The sequence below is a fragment of the Siphateles boraxobius genome, unplaced genomic scaffold, assembly GCF_051911475.1.
Source record: "Siphateles boraxobius isolate OS27281-9 unplaced genomic scaffold, OSU_SipBor_1 32, whole genome shotgun sequence".
NCBI classification, from domain to species: domain Eukaryota; kingdom Metazoa; phylum Chordata; class Actinopteri; order Cypriniformes; family Leuciscidae; genus Siphateles; species Siphateles boraxobius.
The window spans coordinates 3,493,505-3,514,507 of NW_027508942.1; the positions used below are offsets into that span (position 1 = coordinate 3,493,505).

Below are 21,003 nucleotides of genomic sequence, written 5' to 3' on the forward strand. Positions count from 1 at the left end.
AATTTCTATATAGATCATGTTTTATAGAAGCAAAATATTGCTGAAGAGACTTGGATGATCTGCAGGTTTTTCTTATCTTTTATACAGACCGTAGTGCGTGTTTGAACATATCAGGGGGATATTTTTCTAAAGGGCAGCTGTCATGTCATCAGTAAACTGTCTCAGTTGCAAAGACATCACCTCTGCTGCCTTTATCATGCAAGTTCTTGAAGGTGAACCATGTTATTTACAGAGATATAAAAATTAGACTGAAAAAGTTTTCAGAAGACTCATCCATCTGCCAGTGTTTGAAAAATACACAGTACCGCCTCCAAAACTCACTCCATTAGTTGATCCAATGTTTTATTTTTAAAATATGCTTATAATGGAGAAAAAACTACAAAATTTAGGGGGTATCGAAATAAAGGTGTAAATGCCAATTTTTTTTATAGCAGAGGCACAGTATTTACACTTTTCTTTGAAATCAACCTACTAATATCTTATTTAATGTTTGTTGTCTGTATGTTAAAGAAATAGCATTCTGTCCTTTACTCATCCTTTAATTAGTTATGGGAAAAAATAATGCGTTCAAATTATTTGCGCATTTATCAATATCACACAAGTGCTGTTTTTGTCCCAAATAGCTTGCTAAGAAGTAAATATTGTTATATTTTAAACACAATATTGTCTGCTTTTGCTCAGTTTTGCCAATATTACCTGTAAAGCCAGAACAGAACTGTTGTGCATCTCCGAGGAGTTTTGTTTGTGAATAAGTCCACATTTTGAGCAAATCAGTCGGGTCAAACAATGATTCAATGGCCCATTCATAAAGAGAGCCATTTACTTAATTCCTGAATGAATCCGCTGTTTGAATGAATGAATAACTTACTCATTTAGACATTTATTGCAACCTACTGGCAGTTTTAGTTTCTTATTTATAGTATAGGCGTGATTTCATAAAAAAATTATTTCATATTTCCATATTAATAAAAAACACATTAAAGGTATTAGAGATGTGCGGTTGGCGGTTATAGCCGCGGACTCCACGGATAAACCGCGGATCGGGCGGATGATGTGACGAAAAAATAATTTAAATAAAATTCGGGGCGGGTGGCGGGCGGTTTCTAGTCTCGCGGCTGACATCAGCAGCGCCTTGTATCAGCGGATGGCGGGCGGGAAAATTGGTCAAAAACGTTGGTGCGGATGGATGGCGGACGGATGATGAGTTTTGTGATGCGGTTGCAGATGAAATAATAACCCATCTCTAAAAGGTATAGTTCCCCGAAAAAAGGAAAATTCTGTCATCATTTACTCACCCTCATGGTCTCATGGCCGTTGAAGCCTAAAAGTTTATCTATTATAAGTTCTTTGTTGAATAGAAAAAATGTTGTAGTTTCTCTGCTAAATTTGATTAATTAATTGCCACATCTTGTAATTAAGTAGATTTAAAAATGTAAACACTTGACTGCCCTAGTTTTTGAAGATAAACGAAAGTCTTCTGGGTTTGGAATGACATGATGAGAAATGATGACAGAATTTCCATTTTTGGGCAAACTAACCCTTTGAGAGAAACTTTTTCAAAGTAGATGCACTAGAAGTGTTGTATAGAAAGATTTGTTTGCCTTTATCTATTTACAGCAAATTTGGATTGCAGCCTTAAAGTAGTTTCCTTAAAGCTATATAAGCGGGTGTGCTGTTTCTTGGCTTGCTCATAGGGAAGTTTTCATTTAACCTTGATCTGACCTCAGTAGCATTACGCTGAGCATATGGAGGTAGTAATGCTGGCTGGCAAGATCGTAGACATGCTGTGCTAGGGATCTTACTGAACCGTGAGTTCTGCGGTCAGTGTTTGGCTTTCTCCAGCCTTTAAACTGATTACGCACTTATTGATTAGAGCGGATAGATAGAGTGTGTGTGAGAGAAAAAGATGAGGGTGAAAGATTGCAGGACTACATTTCCTTTTAATTTTATGTATTGGTGTAGTGGTGGCTGAAGATAAGAGTGTCTTTGTAACATAATGGGTAATAAGGCCGCTGATATTTCGTATAACGGCACTTGGTTGCTTCAGTGTTTCTCCGCTTGTCTGTGTTCACCACATACCGATCCATACCAACACTGTAACCAATCGATTTTCATTGATGGATAAAAAATAAACAATATATATGGTCATATTTTGTGTGGATTTGTTCCTCAATATTACATTCACAAAAGCAACATTACAATCGCAATATTGCTGCCAATGAAAGTAGTTTGGTTACAGTGTCGTGAACCACAGAATTGGTTTTCGATTGGTTAAGTCAAACCTGAACATCATAATTTACAGCTTGTTTATTTCTCCACTCCACTTCAATTTGTGTTTATTTCCTCTGTGGTCATTGTCTTGACTAGAAAATGTGTCTTTCTTACCCTCCCACTGTGTCTCATCATTTCCTGGCTCTTTCTCATATAAAACATGTTTATTCTCTCTTATTTTTCAGACATATTGACATCACTTGTGTTTAGTAACAGAGCAGACACTATCACTGCAAATGGGCTATTAATTGTTGACTAAAAAAACAAATCTTTAATTAGGCCACTGTGATTTAATACTGGTGTGATTTTATGATATAACTTCATGCAAACGGAAACATAAAAGAGAGATGCCCAAGGCCCCAAGAAGGAAACCAACTCTTTTGTTTGTCTTGTGGTTGAGATCATGAAAGTCTAGTCACTATGCTAAGTCATCACACATAATGCTAATCTTATGATCAGAATCTCAAGGGAGGAGGTTGTGGATATCAAAATCTTCGATGAGTCACAGAAACCCCCCAAAAAAGAAAGATGAGTCTCATGACCCACATCTCTCTCATATAAAGCATTATAATATACTCTCGCTGTAATTACTGTCTGCTGCAGTGCTGCATTACAACCAGCTTTAGGCTTCAGAATCCCTTCAAAATAACTTGCCAGCTCTTGGAGACTGATATGATGGTACAAGTAGGGTTTGCTAGTTTATATATAAACTAGCAAACCCTACTTGTACCATATATTGTTGTCCGTGGGCTGTTCTCTGACTCTTAGCATCATGAAACGAACCTCACAAGTGGCCAACGTTGAACATCACTCTACATACCAACTATTGTACTAAATCTTTGCATCATACATTTATGCATTTGGCAGACACTTATATCCAAAGTGACTCAACTTCAGTTAGAGCTCATCATGTGAATAGCTGGAGACTAGACTTATGGTTGATTTCAATTTGGTGTTAGTGTGTTGCTAAGCTAATGCAAGCATAAAAAATGTAAGAAATGCACAACTTATTGCAAATGAGATTAGAAAAATGCAGAGTGCCAGCCGATCACTTTGAGGTGAACCCAGTGGAACGGGTTTCTTCCATAGAAATTCGTGTATGGTAATAATACAAATACACAGGCACAGAACACCCAAATAATAATATTGAGTAAAACAGACCTTTTTTAATTGTTAAAGTCTTTTTCATCAATAATGTGTTATTAAATGGATTGTAAATTTATTTGGTTCATTCATCATCTTATCATTGAGCAATACATCATGGGATTTCCTTCTCTGCAAAGGATGTATGCAATGTTGTCTTAGGCCCCATCCACACTACTGTGTTTTAGTTTAGAAACAGAGAATTCAAACGAATACGATCTGCGTCCACACCAGCGTTTTAGCTGCGTATTAGAATTGATCCCGTCCACATTAAAAAGACTTAAAACGCAGATCACGTGACCATTCAGCTACACTGGGCATGCGCATGCCGGTGTAAACAGGAAACAGACTGACTATTCCTGTTGTTGTATGTTTTCTTCCGGGGGCGGGTTATGTGATGGGTGGCTGATGAATCAGGGAAGGATACGCCATGACTGATGACACCCAGTCAGAGAGCCGAGCGTGAGCCCCTGCGTCATCGTTTCTAAAGTCCTCCATTTTGACCCGTCTACACTAAAACGCCCTCCGTAGATTCAAAACGCAAAACGGGGTCGGCAGCGTTTCTAAACTTCTCCGTTTTAGGTCTTCGCTTTTTGCTGTTTTAGTCTGGACGGGAGGTGCAAACGTAGCAAAAGGTCTCTGTTTCTAAACTAAAACGTAGTAGTGTGGATGGGGCCTTAGAATTTAGGGTTTAGTTTTGAAACAACCTTTTTGAAATGGTTTCAGGGGCGTAACTAGGGGGTTGCCATGGTGACCCCTCCGGCCTACCCTGTTGCACAAGCATTTCGACTAGATTAACAGCTGACTTTTCTCGTTCAAAGAACTATGACATTCGCTAAAGGCTAGGCTATGTACACACTCCAGCTGAACTAAGTTGTCACTTCACCTATTAATATGGAAAAATAAGTGTTTTTAATAATTAAAATTAATACTTAAATTAATTAATAATTGAAATATAAATAATTAATAATTAATAATTAAAATAATATTTATAATTAAAAAATAAAATAAGTGGACCTGGCAACACAGCAAGTGCGCGCTTGATGAAGCAGCTTTACGAGTATAAACAAAAACACAGCAGAGCGAGACGCAAGTGCCACATGTTCTTCAAGTGCATGTTTACATAGAAAAATAATGAAAAGGTAGCACAGTGGAATGGGAAAAAAATTTAAGGTTTAGCCAACAAAATTTAAAAATATATTTGTATATCGTCTGCGTTGTACTCTCTGAGATTCAGAAAGCTGTCCTCTGTGAAATGTGCTGTACCTAATGTACAGTAACTTCTGAAAGCAAAAGGGGTTTTGCTTTTGCATCCAAACACACAGCGTTTCCACGACATGACGACACTACAATTCACTGAAACGGTTGCTTTCTTTCTTTGCACATGCCTCTGTGTGGACATTATGCTAATATTTCACATTGTGACGTAGACTTTGTAATGTTGCAACATTGCAGATCATATACATGCACAAACAGATACATTACACACTAAAGGGAAACATTAAAGAGCATCATATGACCCCTTTAAATTCTTTACATTCAAACGTTTTAAATCTTAAAGCTCTAATTCAGCTGAATACTGCTTAAATGCAGTAAACTTTGGTGTACAAAAATGTTGGAAATTATGCGAATATGTAAAAGAAGTAAACCTAGCGGATGTTGCATTCCCAAAACTCAGCACATGCAGAGATGTATTTCACTGTATTTACTGTGAACCAATCTCTGAGATGCTGAATACAGTGCTTATATCAGTTATTTTATTAATTTTAATTACACATTTAGTTAAATTAATTATTAGCTTTTTTAACAACATCGTGAACCCCTGAATTGGGAAACCCTGAGAGCATGGCGCTAGCTATATAATATTATATCGCTGATATAAAAAAAATTAAAATTACTGCTCTCTATTTCAAACACAAAACTAGTAATACTTAGAACAAAGCAATAATGTACTGAAGTTGATGCATTATCTTTCACATTAAGTGTGTGAGTGTATATGAGTATATGTCGGTCTGTTTAAAGAATCACAGTTGTGAGTGTGAGAAAATTGTTGAGGAAAAAAGGCGGTCTGGATCAGTTTCAGGGCAGGGCTGAAGATTCATGGAGAGCAAGTGAATGGATTTCTGTGGGCATCAAGGGGGTGAAAGAACCGTATTATCTGTCCATCTTTGTGTGGTGGTTTATGGAGGGAGGGATGGTATCAGGATCCCACAGCCTCAGGTGAGGAGACAAACAGGTGAGCAGAGTTATTATGAGGAAAGGTGAGCTGTTCTCTCTCTGGCTTTCTTCCCTTCTCTTCTCCTCCGCTCGCTTTCTGATCTTCCCAGCCTCTCCGTTCACGCTGTAAGTGTCGGATCCTGAGTGATGATGACCCACACACTGTGTTTCACCGTTTAACTGTGTTGTCATACTGTAACGCATTGTGTCTCCCTCATTGTTTAGTGTTTCCTGATTAATGGTGCCGTGATTGAAGCTGTTGGCCTTCATGTGGTCGCACATTAAATGAGATCATCACTCTCCCTTTCTTCAGTTGTGACAAGAAAAGACAAGAGGAGGGCGTCTATGATCGGGGATGAATGGATGTGGAGAGGAAGTTGATGTGTGTGAACTCCAGATCTGAGGTTTGGGAATCATCGGGTTTTGTTCATGTCTTCAGCGTCTGAGGTCATTACCTCTATCTAATGCTGGGTCAGATGAGCTGGGACTCGAGGTGAATTGTAGTTTTATAGGTGACAACAGCTCAGATATTTGAATAATCCCCATTCAAGGGCAGCATGACCAGCATTGTAAGCGTTTTAGTTTATAGCCAACATTTTAATCACAGTAATTTATATCCAAAAATATCCATTACAATACACACACAAATCGATTCACATGTGAATCACGATTCTATCTTCTACCAATTCGAATCAATTCACAAATTTAAAAAAAATCAATTTTCTAAATGTTTTGTTAATAACGTTGGAACAACGAAGGCGGCAGCAACTGCGAGAGCAGTGGACAGTTTAGAGATCGCACAGGCTTGCAACACAGGAAGCATATGAATGAAGCATTACTTAAAACTCCTTAAATCAATATCTTAGAGGGGACCTATTATGCCCCTTTTTACAAGATAACATAAGTCTCAGGTGTCCCCAAAATGTGTCTGTAAAGTTTCAGCTCAAAATACCCCACAGAACATTTATTATTCCATATTTTTGAGTGGTAGCAAAACATGCTGTTTCTTGCATTTATTGTATCTTTAAATGCAAAAAATGCGGTGCAATTCACTGTGTTAATATGAAGAAATCTTCTGTAAGGATTTGTCACAGATGTTTTACCCATATTTGGAATTTACGTATTTTATTGTATTGTGTTTTTGGGTTGAAGGAAATGTCTGTAAACTTAACGGAAAAGGTAATGGTAATTTTATGCCAGGACATTATCCATTGTTCTATGGGTTATTTTCTCACGGTGAAGTTGGGTAGTGTTCAATTTCCTGCATGTTGCTGGATTTAAGCGAGTATGATAGCCAAGTCCTGAAGGTTATCTGATGAAGATTGGATTTGTACCCTCTGTGATATTTGAAGCAATTTATCACTGTCCCAGCAATACTCTGGGGTCTGTGTTCATGAGCAGTAGTTGTGGGTTGTAGTTACTCTACATCATTTCTTGATGGAGCATGTTTTTTTATTTATTATTATTCAAAGTGATTACAGTGTGGTTACTGGGCTAACAGTTCTCCTATAGGAAGCCTGGTGTTGCACACTTTGTTCATTAGTAATCCTCCACCTCATTTATCACCCACAGCTGAGGTCAAACCTCGGAGCAGATTTGATTAGAGGACCACAGCCTTTATCAACTAGGATACTAATTTTAGTAATATGCTATTTAGCTGACAGTTGTAACCAAACTTTTCTTTGCTTATTGCAGGGAAAGTTTCTCTGTGTGACCTAGGGTTAAGTTAATGGGTCAATGAAATGACTGAGGATACGTTTACATGACAACGATGTACTAAAAACAGTACTTAAAAAATATCATGGGATATTAAATTGTCCATCGTATGCATTCAGAATCTCGCTGGAAGTAACAGGTCATTCGGGTACTTTTTGCTTACTCTTTTATGAGGGCTGTGAATTTCTTCTTTTGTCACATACAGTTTTTCGCCTACTATGTGGGTAAGTTTATCATTTTCAGATGCAGCCTTTTTCATTTTTTAAAAAAAAATCTCTCTCTCTCTATATATACAGTATATATATTTATTCAGCAAGGACACATTAAATTGATCAAAAAAGTGAAAATAAAAACATTTATAATATTACAACAAATTATATTTCAAATAAATGCTGTTTTTTTAAACTTTACATTTATCAAAGAATCCTAAAAAAAAATGCACAATGGTTCACACAAACTGTTTACAACATTGATAGTAAGATAATAATAAGAAATGTTTCTTAAGCAGCAAATCAGCATATTAAAGAGTGATTTCTGAAGGATCATCTGACACTGAAGACTGGAGTAATGATGCTGAAAATTCAGCTTTGACCACAGGAATACATTTAAATTGTTAAAGTATATTAAAATAGAAAACCATTATTTTAAATTGTAATAATATTTCACAATATTTCTGTTTTTACTGTTTTTTTGTTCAAATAAATGCCGCCTTAACCTTCATTTACAACCTAAAATCTTTCAGCTGCTTGGTCTAGATTTTAAATTCTTCCCTCCTTTCTTCTTTCATTTAAACCTGTAATCCCGAGCTTTAACGTGGGCAATCGAATGTACCTGAAGCGGATATGCCTGGTTAAATGGAGTGGGCATGTCCAGACATGATCCCTGCCTGGGCTTATGGGTCCCATCCATCAATTAAACACGTGAAAGGCAATTTATCCATGACTCCACGTCAATTCCAACGAGCAAATCCAGAAGATTGAATCTGAATGAAAGAAAATCCACCCGTATGTTTCTGTGGAAATGTTTCAGTCGCAATTCATCAGAAGAAAATGTATAAAAATGAATTAGGTTTCCATGTTTGTCCTGATATAATGGGAGCTGTGAGAGAATTTTAGAGGCTGTGTTGATGTGGTTTCATAGTCGGTACAGTTATTAATATAGCGGTAGTGTGTAATGTTGACTTCATATTAGTACATACTCATTTTGTTTAATTAGATCACAGTTTACAGACATGCTGATGAAGAAACACCCATGAGCCAACAAAATTAGACATGGGAAAATATATCAATTGTTTCCTGTAAATTTCCATCAAAACACTGCTTGTGTTTCTGTATCATGCAATATGATGAATGCGCTCTGTTTTGTGATTATTTATGTGTACGTGTGTGTGTGTAAGAGTAGAGAGAGTGTGTCTCCAGGGTGAGCTGTAAACTGATCCCCTTCCATTATGTCATGTTGTATTTTGGAGAGTTTCAGCACTCAGTTACCTGGACATTCCTGATGCCTGGGAACCAGAGAAACTCATTTACGAGAGAGAGAGAGAGAGAGAGAGAGAGAGACAGAGAGAGAGAGAGAGAGAGAGAGAGAGAGAGAGAGAGAGAGAGATTCTTCTGTTGACTAAAACCACATACCTGTGCATTCACGCAGATAGTCCAATGTATACTGTGCAATTGTTTCAAGGCCATTGTGTCTTTCTCTCATGTGCTGCCTTCATCTCTCGTTGAACTTTTCTCCAGAAGTCTATGCATCTTAAAACACCTGTAACGACTTACATACAAACACGCTTTGACCAATCGACATGCTGTGTTAATTCCATTAACATTAATTCCCATATGTGCTGAAGATAAGACCCTAGCCTTGGGACGCTGGGACATTGTTCTCTTATTTGTGTGCAAATTGGATTGAAGTGGAGTTTGTATAAAGCAACTGGTCTCGTTCTCTTCTCACCTTCATAATTTAATCGTACATTAGCTGCATGTATCTGGATAAATTGAGAATCACTATTTCACAATCTAAGAAAAGGGGCTACATCGTAATACACTACTCAAACGTCTGCATCGGTCGGGCACCCCTCCTCCTCCTCCTCCAGCTCACGCCCGCGAGCGAACGCTGGACTAATATTGATCCTCGTCCGGCCTTTTATTTTGTCACTCTCCCTTTTTCTCTTTCTAGTCTCCTTCGACAAAACCTTTGCCGCCTTCGTTTTAGATGCTGCTTTGGCCATGACAACAACATACAGACGGCAATCGAACGCTAGTTGGGCTTTCACGTCAGAATGTGAGGAAGTGGGGGGTGGGGGGGAAGTGAGGTATGCCGTAAAGCAGTGGAATTTTGTAGTTCTTTTTGTGCTCGGGTTACTACCCGAATCCTGAAGTTAAGTAGTGCCAGTAAAAGCGATACAGACACTGTCAGGCTATGGTAGACGTGTCATTCAACCTATTGTAAGTCGATGTACCATTTCTCATGTCTTAGAAATATATTATGAAGGTTGAAAAACTACATAGTGTTGCTTTAATGAAACATAAAACATTTAAACGGTCACTTAGACGGCTCACTGATTTGATAAATGCTATGATAATTTAATGCTCTGTTCTATTGTTCTTGTTATTCTGTTGTATCTTTTATTCGCCCTTTCGTTCAATTCCCTGGCCTCAGGATTTTGTCCTTTTCTTAAAGTCACTCATCCATAGCGTTCCTCCCACGTTTGTTCTCTCTCTCTCTCTCTCTCTCTCTCTCTCTCTCTTTTCATCTACTCACTCTTGTTAGCTGGACTGTGCTCTAAAGTCTCTTGTCTTATCTACTCCAGACCCACAGTTCCTTGTCCTTTATCAGCCCGTCTTCTGTCTAATTCTGGGACTATTACATATTAAAGAGCTGGGACTCAGGTTTGAGTTTGGTCGAATCACTCTCCATTTTCTCATACTGGCATGTTACTTTAATTGGCTACTCTCATTTAAACAAGGCCTTGTCATTTCTTCTTGTCATTTCATCACTCGTCTCGGTTTATCCTTTTCAACCCCTTCCTCGCTCATTAATTTGAACTCCGTTTTCCATTTCTCCCCCGGCTCCTAAAATACAGAGTATGGTGTCCTGTATATTGATCTGGTGCTTTGAGGGCTGTTATTTCCACACTGAATAGGGCTGGTCACTGATGTCCTGCAGTTCTGATTGTTAAAGTGTGACTATTCTTTCTCTCCAGTGGCTGATTCATTTGTTCACCGCTGCTTAAGGCTCCTTCAGAGAAATGAGAGTGATGCTGCGTGCAGACAGAAACCATGAGTGCAATCAGTCACAGCATGGCAAGAATGTGAACCATGCATGAATATATTTATAATGTAAACATAAACTACCCAGACAGATTTGTTTGATTTGCTGTTTGGATTTAAATGATATTATGTTTCCTAGTATGTTATATGTTTGGCAACAGTTCTTCTAACCCTAACTCATTTCTTAAACAACTATGTAGAAAGACATCATGGTCATATTGCACCTGCAATTATGCACTTCTTGATGGGAATAAATGTTGTGATGTTATTTCCATCAAGAGGGTGCATCAGTTTTTGGTCAAGATCTTATATTGACAATGCAAGAGTCCAGCACTCTGTAAAGTTTCCTCCAGGCGATCCCAAAGACTTTCAATGAATTTGAAAGCCAATCATGTGTGAAAATGATTCTTCCTCCCAACCACTCTTTCACAATACTCTACTGAAACATTCACATAATTGAAAATAAATAACCACTTTGCTAACATCTGTCTCTCCACTCTGCTTTCCAGGCGTTGATCTGCTTACTATTACGTCATAGAGACAGACATATTTAGGCCACGCCCACACCGGGGTGGGGTGGGGGGGGCAATCCAACCATCTCCATTGACTTTGCATTGCGAGAGGCTGCCTCCTTGTCATTTATGACTTATAACAAAAAACAAAACAATGTCTAAAAGCTGCTGTGTGACAAGGTGTACAGCAAACAAGCTAAATAACCCAGAAATACATTTTTATAAGCTGTCGACCCCAAAAAACGGTTTGTTTCAGGACATAAAAGTGGATCAATTGAGACAGAGCGCAACTAGCTCTCGAATTACTCTGAGAACTACGCCCGCTGGAACGCGACATGATATTGTAAAAAAAAAATATCATAATTTTAACCATGTCGATTGCTTATTTCACCCCCCTATGTGAACCTGAGAGACATACTGAGTGTCAGGATCCCACAATTTACCCATTCTTCCTGCTGATGCTTCACGTCTTATTGCCTGTATCCACTTTGGTCTCCTTATAGGCTGGCTTTTATGGTTCGGAAGCTTATAAAAATGTATTTCTGGGTTTTTTTAGCTTGTTTGCTGTACACCTTGTCACACAGCAGCTTTTAGGCATTTTTCTGTTTTTTGTTATATGTCATAAATGACAAGGAGGCAGTCTCTCGCAATGCAAAGTCAATGGAGACGGTTGGATTGTTTTCCCCCCTGGTGGGCGTGGTCTTCAGATTATGACAGATTATGTCTCTATAATGTGACAAAATCTGAAACAAGTCATTTTCAGAGCTTCAATAAACGCTGTTATTGGACTAACGAGAAAGTTTTGAGTTCTGAAACGTACATGATGTTTTTATAGTACAATGACCTTGTACATGTCAAAAGATCAAGAAAATATGTATTTCTCATGACCTGTTTAAAAGGACTTATTCTGCCATATTGTACATTGCCTCCAATTCATAGTCATATGAGTGAGCCGTCGCAGGGCATTATGAGACCGCAGCAAAAAAATACCTTTTAATTTAGCTAAAATGTTCTTCATTTCAGGAGTTGTGTAGTTATAAGGCATTGTTTATGAAGCCTTACAATTACGTCTTCATACATTTACTCGGTTTTTGAACAGATCAACACTTGCTAAAAAGGCTTTTTATGTGAACATGCCAGACGGGCTAATTTCCTGTGAAAGACAAAAGGGACCCGCTTGCCCCTGCCGTGGAGCGACTCGAGGGGGCCTGTTGTTTTTAGTGCTCAGAATCACATACCTTTGTCAAACCAATTAACCCAGAAAGAATTTGACTTTGAGAGAGAGGGGAAATTACGAGAGGGTGGGGACAAAGGGAGAGAGAAAGTGAGAGAGGGAGGGGATAAAGCTGCTGGTAACCATACAACAACAAAAAAGCGAGAGAGAGAGAAATACCCCACAAGAATGAGCGATACGAGGGGGCAAAAGGATAGAGGTCAGGGTCTCCGTAATATGCGTTTACATGCTCATATTGTCTGGCTGTGAGGTGGCAGAGACTGTACAAGACGGAGGAGCTTGACCAAAAAATTGAATGTGAGAAACCATAATGCTCAATATGGCACTGCAGGAAATGAAAAGCATTTCAGTCAATGATATGCCGGTGTTTGTCTGAACTATTCTGAACTTTTTTTTAACGTAGCGTAATTATTGAAACATTATCTCAATCAGTGTTATTGTTAACTAAATCTATTAAAAATCATTTTTGTTTACTCCTTACCTGCCATTGACGTTTTTTCTGGCACTCCATGTTTTCACTGTTATATGGAAGGGGGCGCTGTTACACATCTTCTGGAAGAGTACTGAATCTCTGGATCAAAACAAGCGAAGAAGAAGATCTGAGTAACTGAAATAAAACAAGTGAGATGCTAATGTGCTAAAATTACTAAAACTAAAACTGAAATAATTTTTTTTTTTTTAAATGACTAAAACAAACTAAATACAATAACACTGCTTTAAGGCAAACCGTACAGGAGATTTGAGCATTTCCCCAATTCACTTTTCTTTAATTATTAATTAATTATTAATTAATTATTTTCTTAAGAATTATCATACACTGTTTTTATGACATCACATTAATTGAGAGATCTTTAATTTGTATTTTTAATTAGTGAGAATACAGGATGAACTGAAAAAAGCTAAAAGGTAATTTAAAAAGTGTTAATTAAAACACTTTGTTTATAATCTTGATTTTTTTGTAAGTTATTGTCTATGTCATTTGTCAGTTTCTTCACTGTATGTGCGTATGAATATTCAAAATAATAGAATAGAATAGAATAGAATATAAAGGCTCAACAGAAACCATACAACCTTTAAAAAAGAAAAACAACGAGACAGAAAAAGTAAGATGATGGAGAGCAGAGAATGTTGATCCGTTTCGAACAAACAAACAGTCAAGAAAGAAAGCAATGAAAAAATACCCAGCACTAGATTTGAAGACTGGCATCCATGTTTTGGAGATACACTCCGTACGTGTATAACATGAAGCACACAAACAAACAAAGCGGACCCCTCCAGACCCCCGTTTCTCCCTCTGAGGTCATCGAGGGTAAAGTAAAGTACAGTGATAATTAATGTAGCGGTTCAGATTTAGTCTCTGCCTCTGTGATGCTGTATCACCTCAGGTGGATGCTTCGCTTCCATGGCAACACCGTCTCTCTGCAGGTGTGTCAGAGCGAGAGAGGATTGGATAAGTGTGGTTATTATGGGGTTTGGTAAGTGTGTGTGTGTGTGTGTGTGTGTGTGTGTGTGTGTGTGTGTGTGTGTGTGTGTGTGTGTGTGTGTGTGTGTGTGTGTGAACGTGCATAATTACTATATTGATGTTTTAAGAGACTGTTTTGGTCGATGTGTAGGCCTTGATTCATCTGTGCATGTTACAGCAGGGACGTGATGTGATTTTGTATCTCACAGTAAAGCAAGCAATTTATTCTGTATATAATGTTTAGGTCGCTTTTTAACATGTTCTGATAACATTTGACAAGTATTTATCTTGAATTTTGAGAATTATTCTGTTCAAAAGTTTGGGGGCAGTAAAATACTCCAATTTAAAATAACTGTTTTCTATGTGAGTAAATTGTAAAATGTAATTTATTACTGTGATGCATAGCTGAATTTTCAGCATCATTACTCAAGTCTACTCTGTTTCCATCCAAAGTTGCAAATCGTTAGCCTCATAGCATAATTGCCTAAGTCAAATTTCAATGTTTTTATGCTAGGCAATTATGCTATGAGGCTAACGAAATGTAACTTATGCACAAAATTGGAAAATCACATTTGCGAATAAATCAGCGTTTCAATCCCAAATGTTCATGAGAACAGATTCGTCACTTTCTGGAAAATTGGCGTAAAATATCTGTAATAAAAATGGAAGTTGCTGCAATCTGGGAAGAAACATGGCTTTTTTCTTTACATCATAAATGAGTAGCGTTCAGAGCGTCAGACGAAACACAATAAACGCTGTCGTGTTCTCTTGGGTTCGGATGCTGGTGTTGATGAACGCAATCATGTGAGACGCTTCTGGAGGGAATTAAACCAAATCATTCTGATCACAGACTTGCTCAGGCGTTTCAGAATGACCAAACCAACATTAGAGATGCTGTGATGCGATTGGTCCGCTGGTTAGTCCAGTTATCCAATCACATCCACTGTTGAGGCAAATTTGAGGGATTTATTTGGTAAATGTGTTATATCATAGTTTATGTGCATGCCTTTTCATCGGATAAAAAAATTATAAACCTCACACGTTTTTTATGCGCATATTTTTAATTTATGCGCATCTGGGTGTTTCCAGTTTCCATCTATGCGCTAATGTCACATGATCCTTCAGAAATCATTCTAATATGCTGATTTGGTGCTCAAGAAAGTATTTCTTAATATCATCAGAATAAGAAAGTATTTCTTATTATACTTCTTAATATATAATAAGTATATCTTATTATTATCGATGTTGAAAACAGATTGTGTTGCTTAATATTTTTGTAGGAGCCATGATACATTTTTTCCAGGATACTTTAACAAATATAAAGTTCAAAGTAACAGCATTTGAAATAGAAAGTGTACAATTCTTTACAGCCACATTTGATCATTTTTAAATTGCTAAATAAAAGTATGAATTTCTTTCCAAACAATCCTCAAACTTTTGAAGGTATAGTTTGTCAATTGTTTTATCATTTAAAACATAAAAATATATGAAATATTTTTTTCTTCGGAAAGTGTGCTTGTTCTATCATCCGTTAAAAATGCCACTTAATTTGATATCTGTTATCTAAAAGAATGACATTTATACTATATTTTCAAGTGGCTTATCTGTCCAGATAGTTTTTGTGACCATTGTAAATCTTTGAGGGAGTAATATGTTTACTGGGGTTGTGTTTGGGGAAGAATGAGTGATAGAAACACAAGCATGATGGAAGGTTATGTCAAAACAGCATGTAAGAATAGTGAGTCAGTGATGGAGAGAGACAGAGAGGGAAATTCCTCTCCGAGGGCTGGGAGTTCTTCCTGTTGGAATGAGTTGTGTTTGTACAGGCTGTCTCAGTCGGGATATCCTCCTGTACCCCCATCTGTGGGACACCATTTGAGTTTTGCAAATCATTAGTGCTTTCTCTTTTTTCATAACTTTTTTTCTTGCATTTTTTGTTCATGTAGATATACTATAGTATTGCATATGGTCTGTGTGTATTTCATAACCTTTTTGAAGTGTGGCATAAGCTTTGCAGTGTACAGTGGGGTCCAAAACACTCTGAGACCACATTGAAAAATCTGATAATTAAAATTAGATTTAAATATGGAAATAAAGTTTTATGACATAACGTGAATAAGAAATATTTATTATGCAGCTTTATTTCTTGGTCACTAATCAAATCAGTGAATTTTGGCATTGATAACGTGAACTGCTTTTTGTACAGATGGTCATTTCAGCTCAATGATGATGCTGGAGATCACGATTATCCGGTTTTACACAAATTTGTGGAGTTTATTCAGTCGAGTGCTGCTGTCATTGAATCAAAAGACACAAACCAAATATTAAGACATTTTGTCACTGATATTAATTTTTCAGTTCAACTTTCCACTTAAAATAAAATTAGAAAATGCTAAAAAGAGGCATTTTCACTTGAGGTCTTTTGGACCTCACTTTATTATTTTGGCAGTCATTTAATATGGACAAAGAGAGAGAGAGTAAAAGAGAGAGCGAGCGAGTGAGTGTGTAAGGTCAATGAGTTTAAAGATGAATGCAAGTTGGTATATAGATGTTTATGGATGGATGGACAGATATTTAGAGGGGAGAGAGAGGTTCAGTGAGACAGAACATAAAGGGCTTTTTAACAAAAGCTTTCATCAGTGGTTAGATGGAAATAGAAGGCATGTTCTGAATAGCATACTTACTGTTGCTATATTTATTGTATGTCCAAAACGGCTACTTTTCAGGAAATTGAAAAAACTTAATATATGATCAGACACTTGCATGTGTTTCAATTAAATTATCAGGATTTTACCAAAATAAAGCTCAAATAAAGTTACAAGGTTTTTGACCATACTCTTAGAGGGGTTCTGTTGCTGCTTCATTAATAAAACCTTTTAGGAGTTCCCATCATGGGATCATTTTATGGATTTAATGGATTGTAGTTCGGTTCGCTTGGTCCGTTTGGTCCAGACAAAAAAAACAGCAACATATATTCCTGGTCTGTTTAGCATTCACATTGGCATTTTAACTCCGAAACTAAAGATACTGAACCTAAAGACACCGAACCTAAATATCCCACCCTAGCAATCACATAGCAATATAAAAAAAAAAAAATATATATATATATATATATATATATATATATATATATATTAGGGATGGGACGGTATGAAAATTTCATATCACGATTATAGTGACCAAAATTATCGTGATTATCAATATTATCACGGTTTTGTTAAAACAAGATGAAAGTGTTAAAAAGGAACTGATGCTCACACTGAAAACATTTCAACAAGTTTTATATTTGAGAATCAACAAATAAAACAAGCAGCTCTGTGCACTTTTTAAAGTAAGATTCATTCTATTCTGTGGCATTTCCTTCCTTATAATGACCGTCGTCAATAGCAACGCATTATAACACAGCGCACATCCATGCATCACAACGGACGTGCGCTCTCATTTCATTCAAATACAACTTGTCATCTCGCGTCTCCGTTTTTGATTGTATTGAAAATGAAATCAGAGTTGATGTATTGTTTACAGAATTTGATAATATTGTTGTAATATTATCATCTTGTCTGGACGAGTTTTATACGCTGTACAAAATGGATTTAACAGGTAAGAATAGAGACATTAATCTATATTCAATATGTCCCCGTAATTATGTAGCCTATGTGGTAAAAAAAATCGGTGTAATAAGTGTACAATGAATAGCTATACATTATTAGGACGACTCGGCAGATTTGAAGTGTTTACCCCTATCGTAGCGACTTTTTTTGTGCATGTTCTGCAGACAGGATGACCATCCTCGATTAAGTTTCCCTCAGGATTTTTGTAAAATCCAAAATATGACCACACCTCAGATTTGGTCCTCTTAAAAGGCTGAAAAATCTCCCGAACACGGTCACCGCCTTCCGCCATTCCTTCTCGAATAAAAAAAAACCTAACATTGCGCGCCTGCGTCAGACTGTTGCTGGCTGGACAGGATTTAAAGTGAGTAATTAAAATCGCGATAATCAGACACGGTTTTAATGATAATTTAATTTTAAACGATATTACTAACCGTCAGTACATTTTATCGTGGTTTATAGTGAAACCGGTAATCGTCCCATCCCTAATATATATATATATATATATATATATATATATATATATATATATATATATATATTTATGTCAAGATCTATTTTTATTGTATTGCTGCTCATAGTTATTCATTCTGTATAGTTGCAATATTTGAAACTGCACTATCATGTTATGTGTAAAATATTGTTCAGCTATTTTTCGGCTGATGATGAACTTCATAACTCGCTTCATAAATAGACACAGGCTTCTTATGTCTAGAGACCGAACTCTACACAGTTCCAGACTAAAACAAGTCTTAATCCTTGCCTTACCCCACTATTCACTGATTTTAATCAGCCAGACATCTTTATTAAATGTAACTGAATGGATGATAGATTGCAGATGTGCTGCTGCTATATAAATCCAGAGAACTGGATTAGAAGAGCCTGTTGCTACACTGAGAAGGTCCGGCAAGTTTCGAGTCCCCTCATGAAGTGTTGCTATTCCGAGGAGCCGGATGCATGAAAAACAGTGCTAGCTCATTATGAATTCACTGCAGTGCAATTGTGCCTCTTTTTCCCTTAAGTGTGAATAGAGCTCTTTCATATGCAGGCATCCAAGCGTATTAGACTGTCAAACAGCACTGTTGCTAAAGGCTTTTGGAAATAACAAACACAACATCCCGTTTAGGCATGAAATTAAAGCATATACATATACTGATTATGTTCTTCTAGCGGGAGAGATACTGTAGCCTCTGCATATCAAGGTTTTACAAAATACTTTATATGTCTGTGGATTGGCAGCTAGTCATTATAATAGACTGTGATTGTTCATGATGGTTTTTGATGCCATTCAGTAAAATTATTTTCCTGTAGATTGTCATTTTTTTGATGCAAAGCTACTGCAGAAAAAGAGATGGGACACAATGCTTTTAAAATGTCAGAGAAGACACAATCAGTGCTGAATGCAACGCTTAACGCTCACCTGTGCACAGAAACACACACACACACACACACACACACACACACACACACACACACACACACACACACACACACACACACACACACACACACACACACACACACACACACTCCTGCTACTATTGTCCCGAGTGCTAAAAACTGTCCGAGTTTTGTCTCTGAGGCTTATCTTATCTGTGTTGTTTACTGCTGGACCTTCCGGCATATGTTTGTATTTTCGTTAATTAGCTCGTTTATTTCGTGTATTTTGGGTGTGTGTGATTAGGCATGATTGTGTGAGAAACAGGCACAGATGATAAACAGGACATGATGTATTTGTGTGTGCTTTGTAATGAGACCGTCTTTGGTCTTGTTTCGACGGTTCCCACAGGTTTCAAGAATACTGCATGAGCAAAGAGATAATTATAGCTTTCTGTCATAGTTAAAGCCTGGAAAGCTTTAACTAAATTAATGTATTAAATAATGCTTAACTCATGACTATATACAGTATGTTAGCAATAGTTCAGATAAGCACATACTGTATATTAGAAACATGCTCAAGTGGATTAAAGCTGAATTTTATCTCTATTACTACTAAGTGTATCTAAAGTATACTTGCAATAGTTCCACTTTAGCACAATCAAACATATTTAAGGATATCTTTAGTTGGACCTCAGCTCTATTTTTGTATAACTAAAGTGAATCAAGTACAAAATGATTTGTTCCAATTTAGCAGACTTTACATATCAGTTTAGTATACCATGTACAATTGCAGGATATTTATATTAAGTACCGGTACATAAATATAAATGTATTTGTAGTATACTACACATAAAATAAATATCAAATACATTTTTGTATATTTATTTTTCACTAGGGAAGTGTGGTTAAAAATCATGACATTAATTGTAATTGACTCTACCACCTTAGTACATATGGCAAAAAGAATCATCCATTGTTTTATAATTTGCTCAAAAGAGATAACATTAAGTTCTTGTCAAAACACTTTATGGCTGTTTTGATGATTAGTGATTTATTATGTCTCATTAATCATAACATCAGGACGTAAAACCTGCATCACAGATAAATTATCTAGAACGGAAATGACAGTATTTGATCAGGAGCCAGAGGTGTGGTGAAGCAGGGGAACAGTGATTTAGCAGATTTCTGAACTTGACCTGTGACAGGAGACACTCGTACACCCTTCCTGCACGTGTGTGATTCACTCACCTATGTGTTTGTGTGTACGCCTGCGTATGACCTTGGCACTGCCACGGGGCCGTTGGCCTGATCCGTGCTGATGCAGCCTGATAGAGAGATAGAGAGAATAGAGGAAAAGAGGAGTAGGAGATAAAGGTCTGGGGACCGGCCAGCGCTGATGTAATGGGTGTGTGTTAATGTGGTTTTGTTTTAGAGAGCTCCGCTTCCTAAACTCTCTGTTCTTTTGCCTCATCTCTTCCGCCAGGATGTCCCAGAGCCAAAACACGGACCTAAACCGACCCACGCACACAACAGACATTACACACACTTCAGGACAAACACACCAACGCGATGGGCTTAACACGAATCAGCCTATACCTCAAATTAATATTTATTGCATCCAAATGCTGTTTATGAACATCTTATTTTCCCATCAGCAGTGCAGTTATAAGGACTCGGGTCATGTGACTGTATTTCGGAACTGACCATGCTTTAAAATAATACATATAAAATCTGATCCCACATATGATGTGGTATATTTATAGCAAATCCATGCATTTAGAGGGATTGTTAATCCCATTTTTTTTTACCATGCAGTAAAATTGAGTGACCCCAATTCAAAGTCATACAGGTTTAGAACAACATGAGTGAGTGATGATAAAATTTTCTATAATAATTTCTTTTTTTTCTATAATGCCTTTGTTGTGAACTTCTTCTTCTCAAGTGTAGAAAAGATAGAGTTGCAGACCAGGAGATTGTTGAGGTATAAGTTCTTTATTTCGTCGCTGTAGTCATCTCAATCAAGTCTAACTAAGGCAGTATACATTTAGTTCATATACCCTTTCAGGAGGAGGAGTTACATAAAGGTGGAAACAAAAGCATGCAAATGAGGCATCTGGGTTAAGGATGTGCCCTAGACTGAGAGTGTTACCAATCCTAATCCAATCAGCATAACAGTGTAATGTAAATATCC

The 21,003-nt window shown here is 37.1% G+C and overlaps 1 protein-coding gene across 2 annotated transcripts in view; it reads left to right on the forward strand.

Moving 5' to 3' along the window:
* Positions 1-21,003, forward strand: part of LOC143700863 (uncharacterized) — a 68,875-nt gene that overhangs the window by 7,574 nt on the left and 40,298 nt on the right. The window lies entirely within an intron of this gene.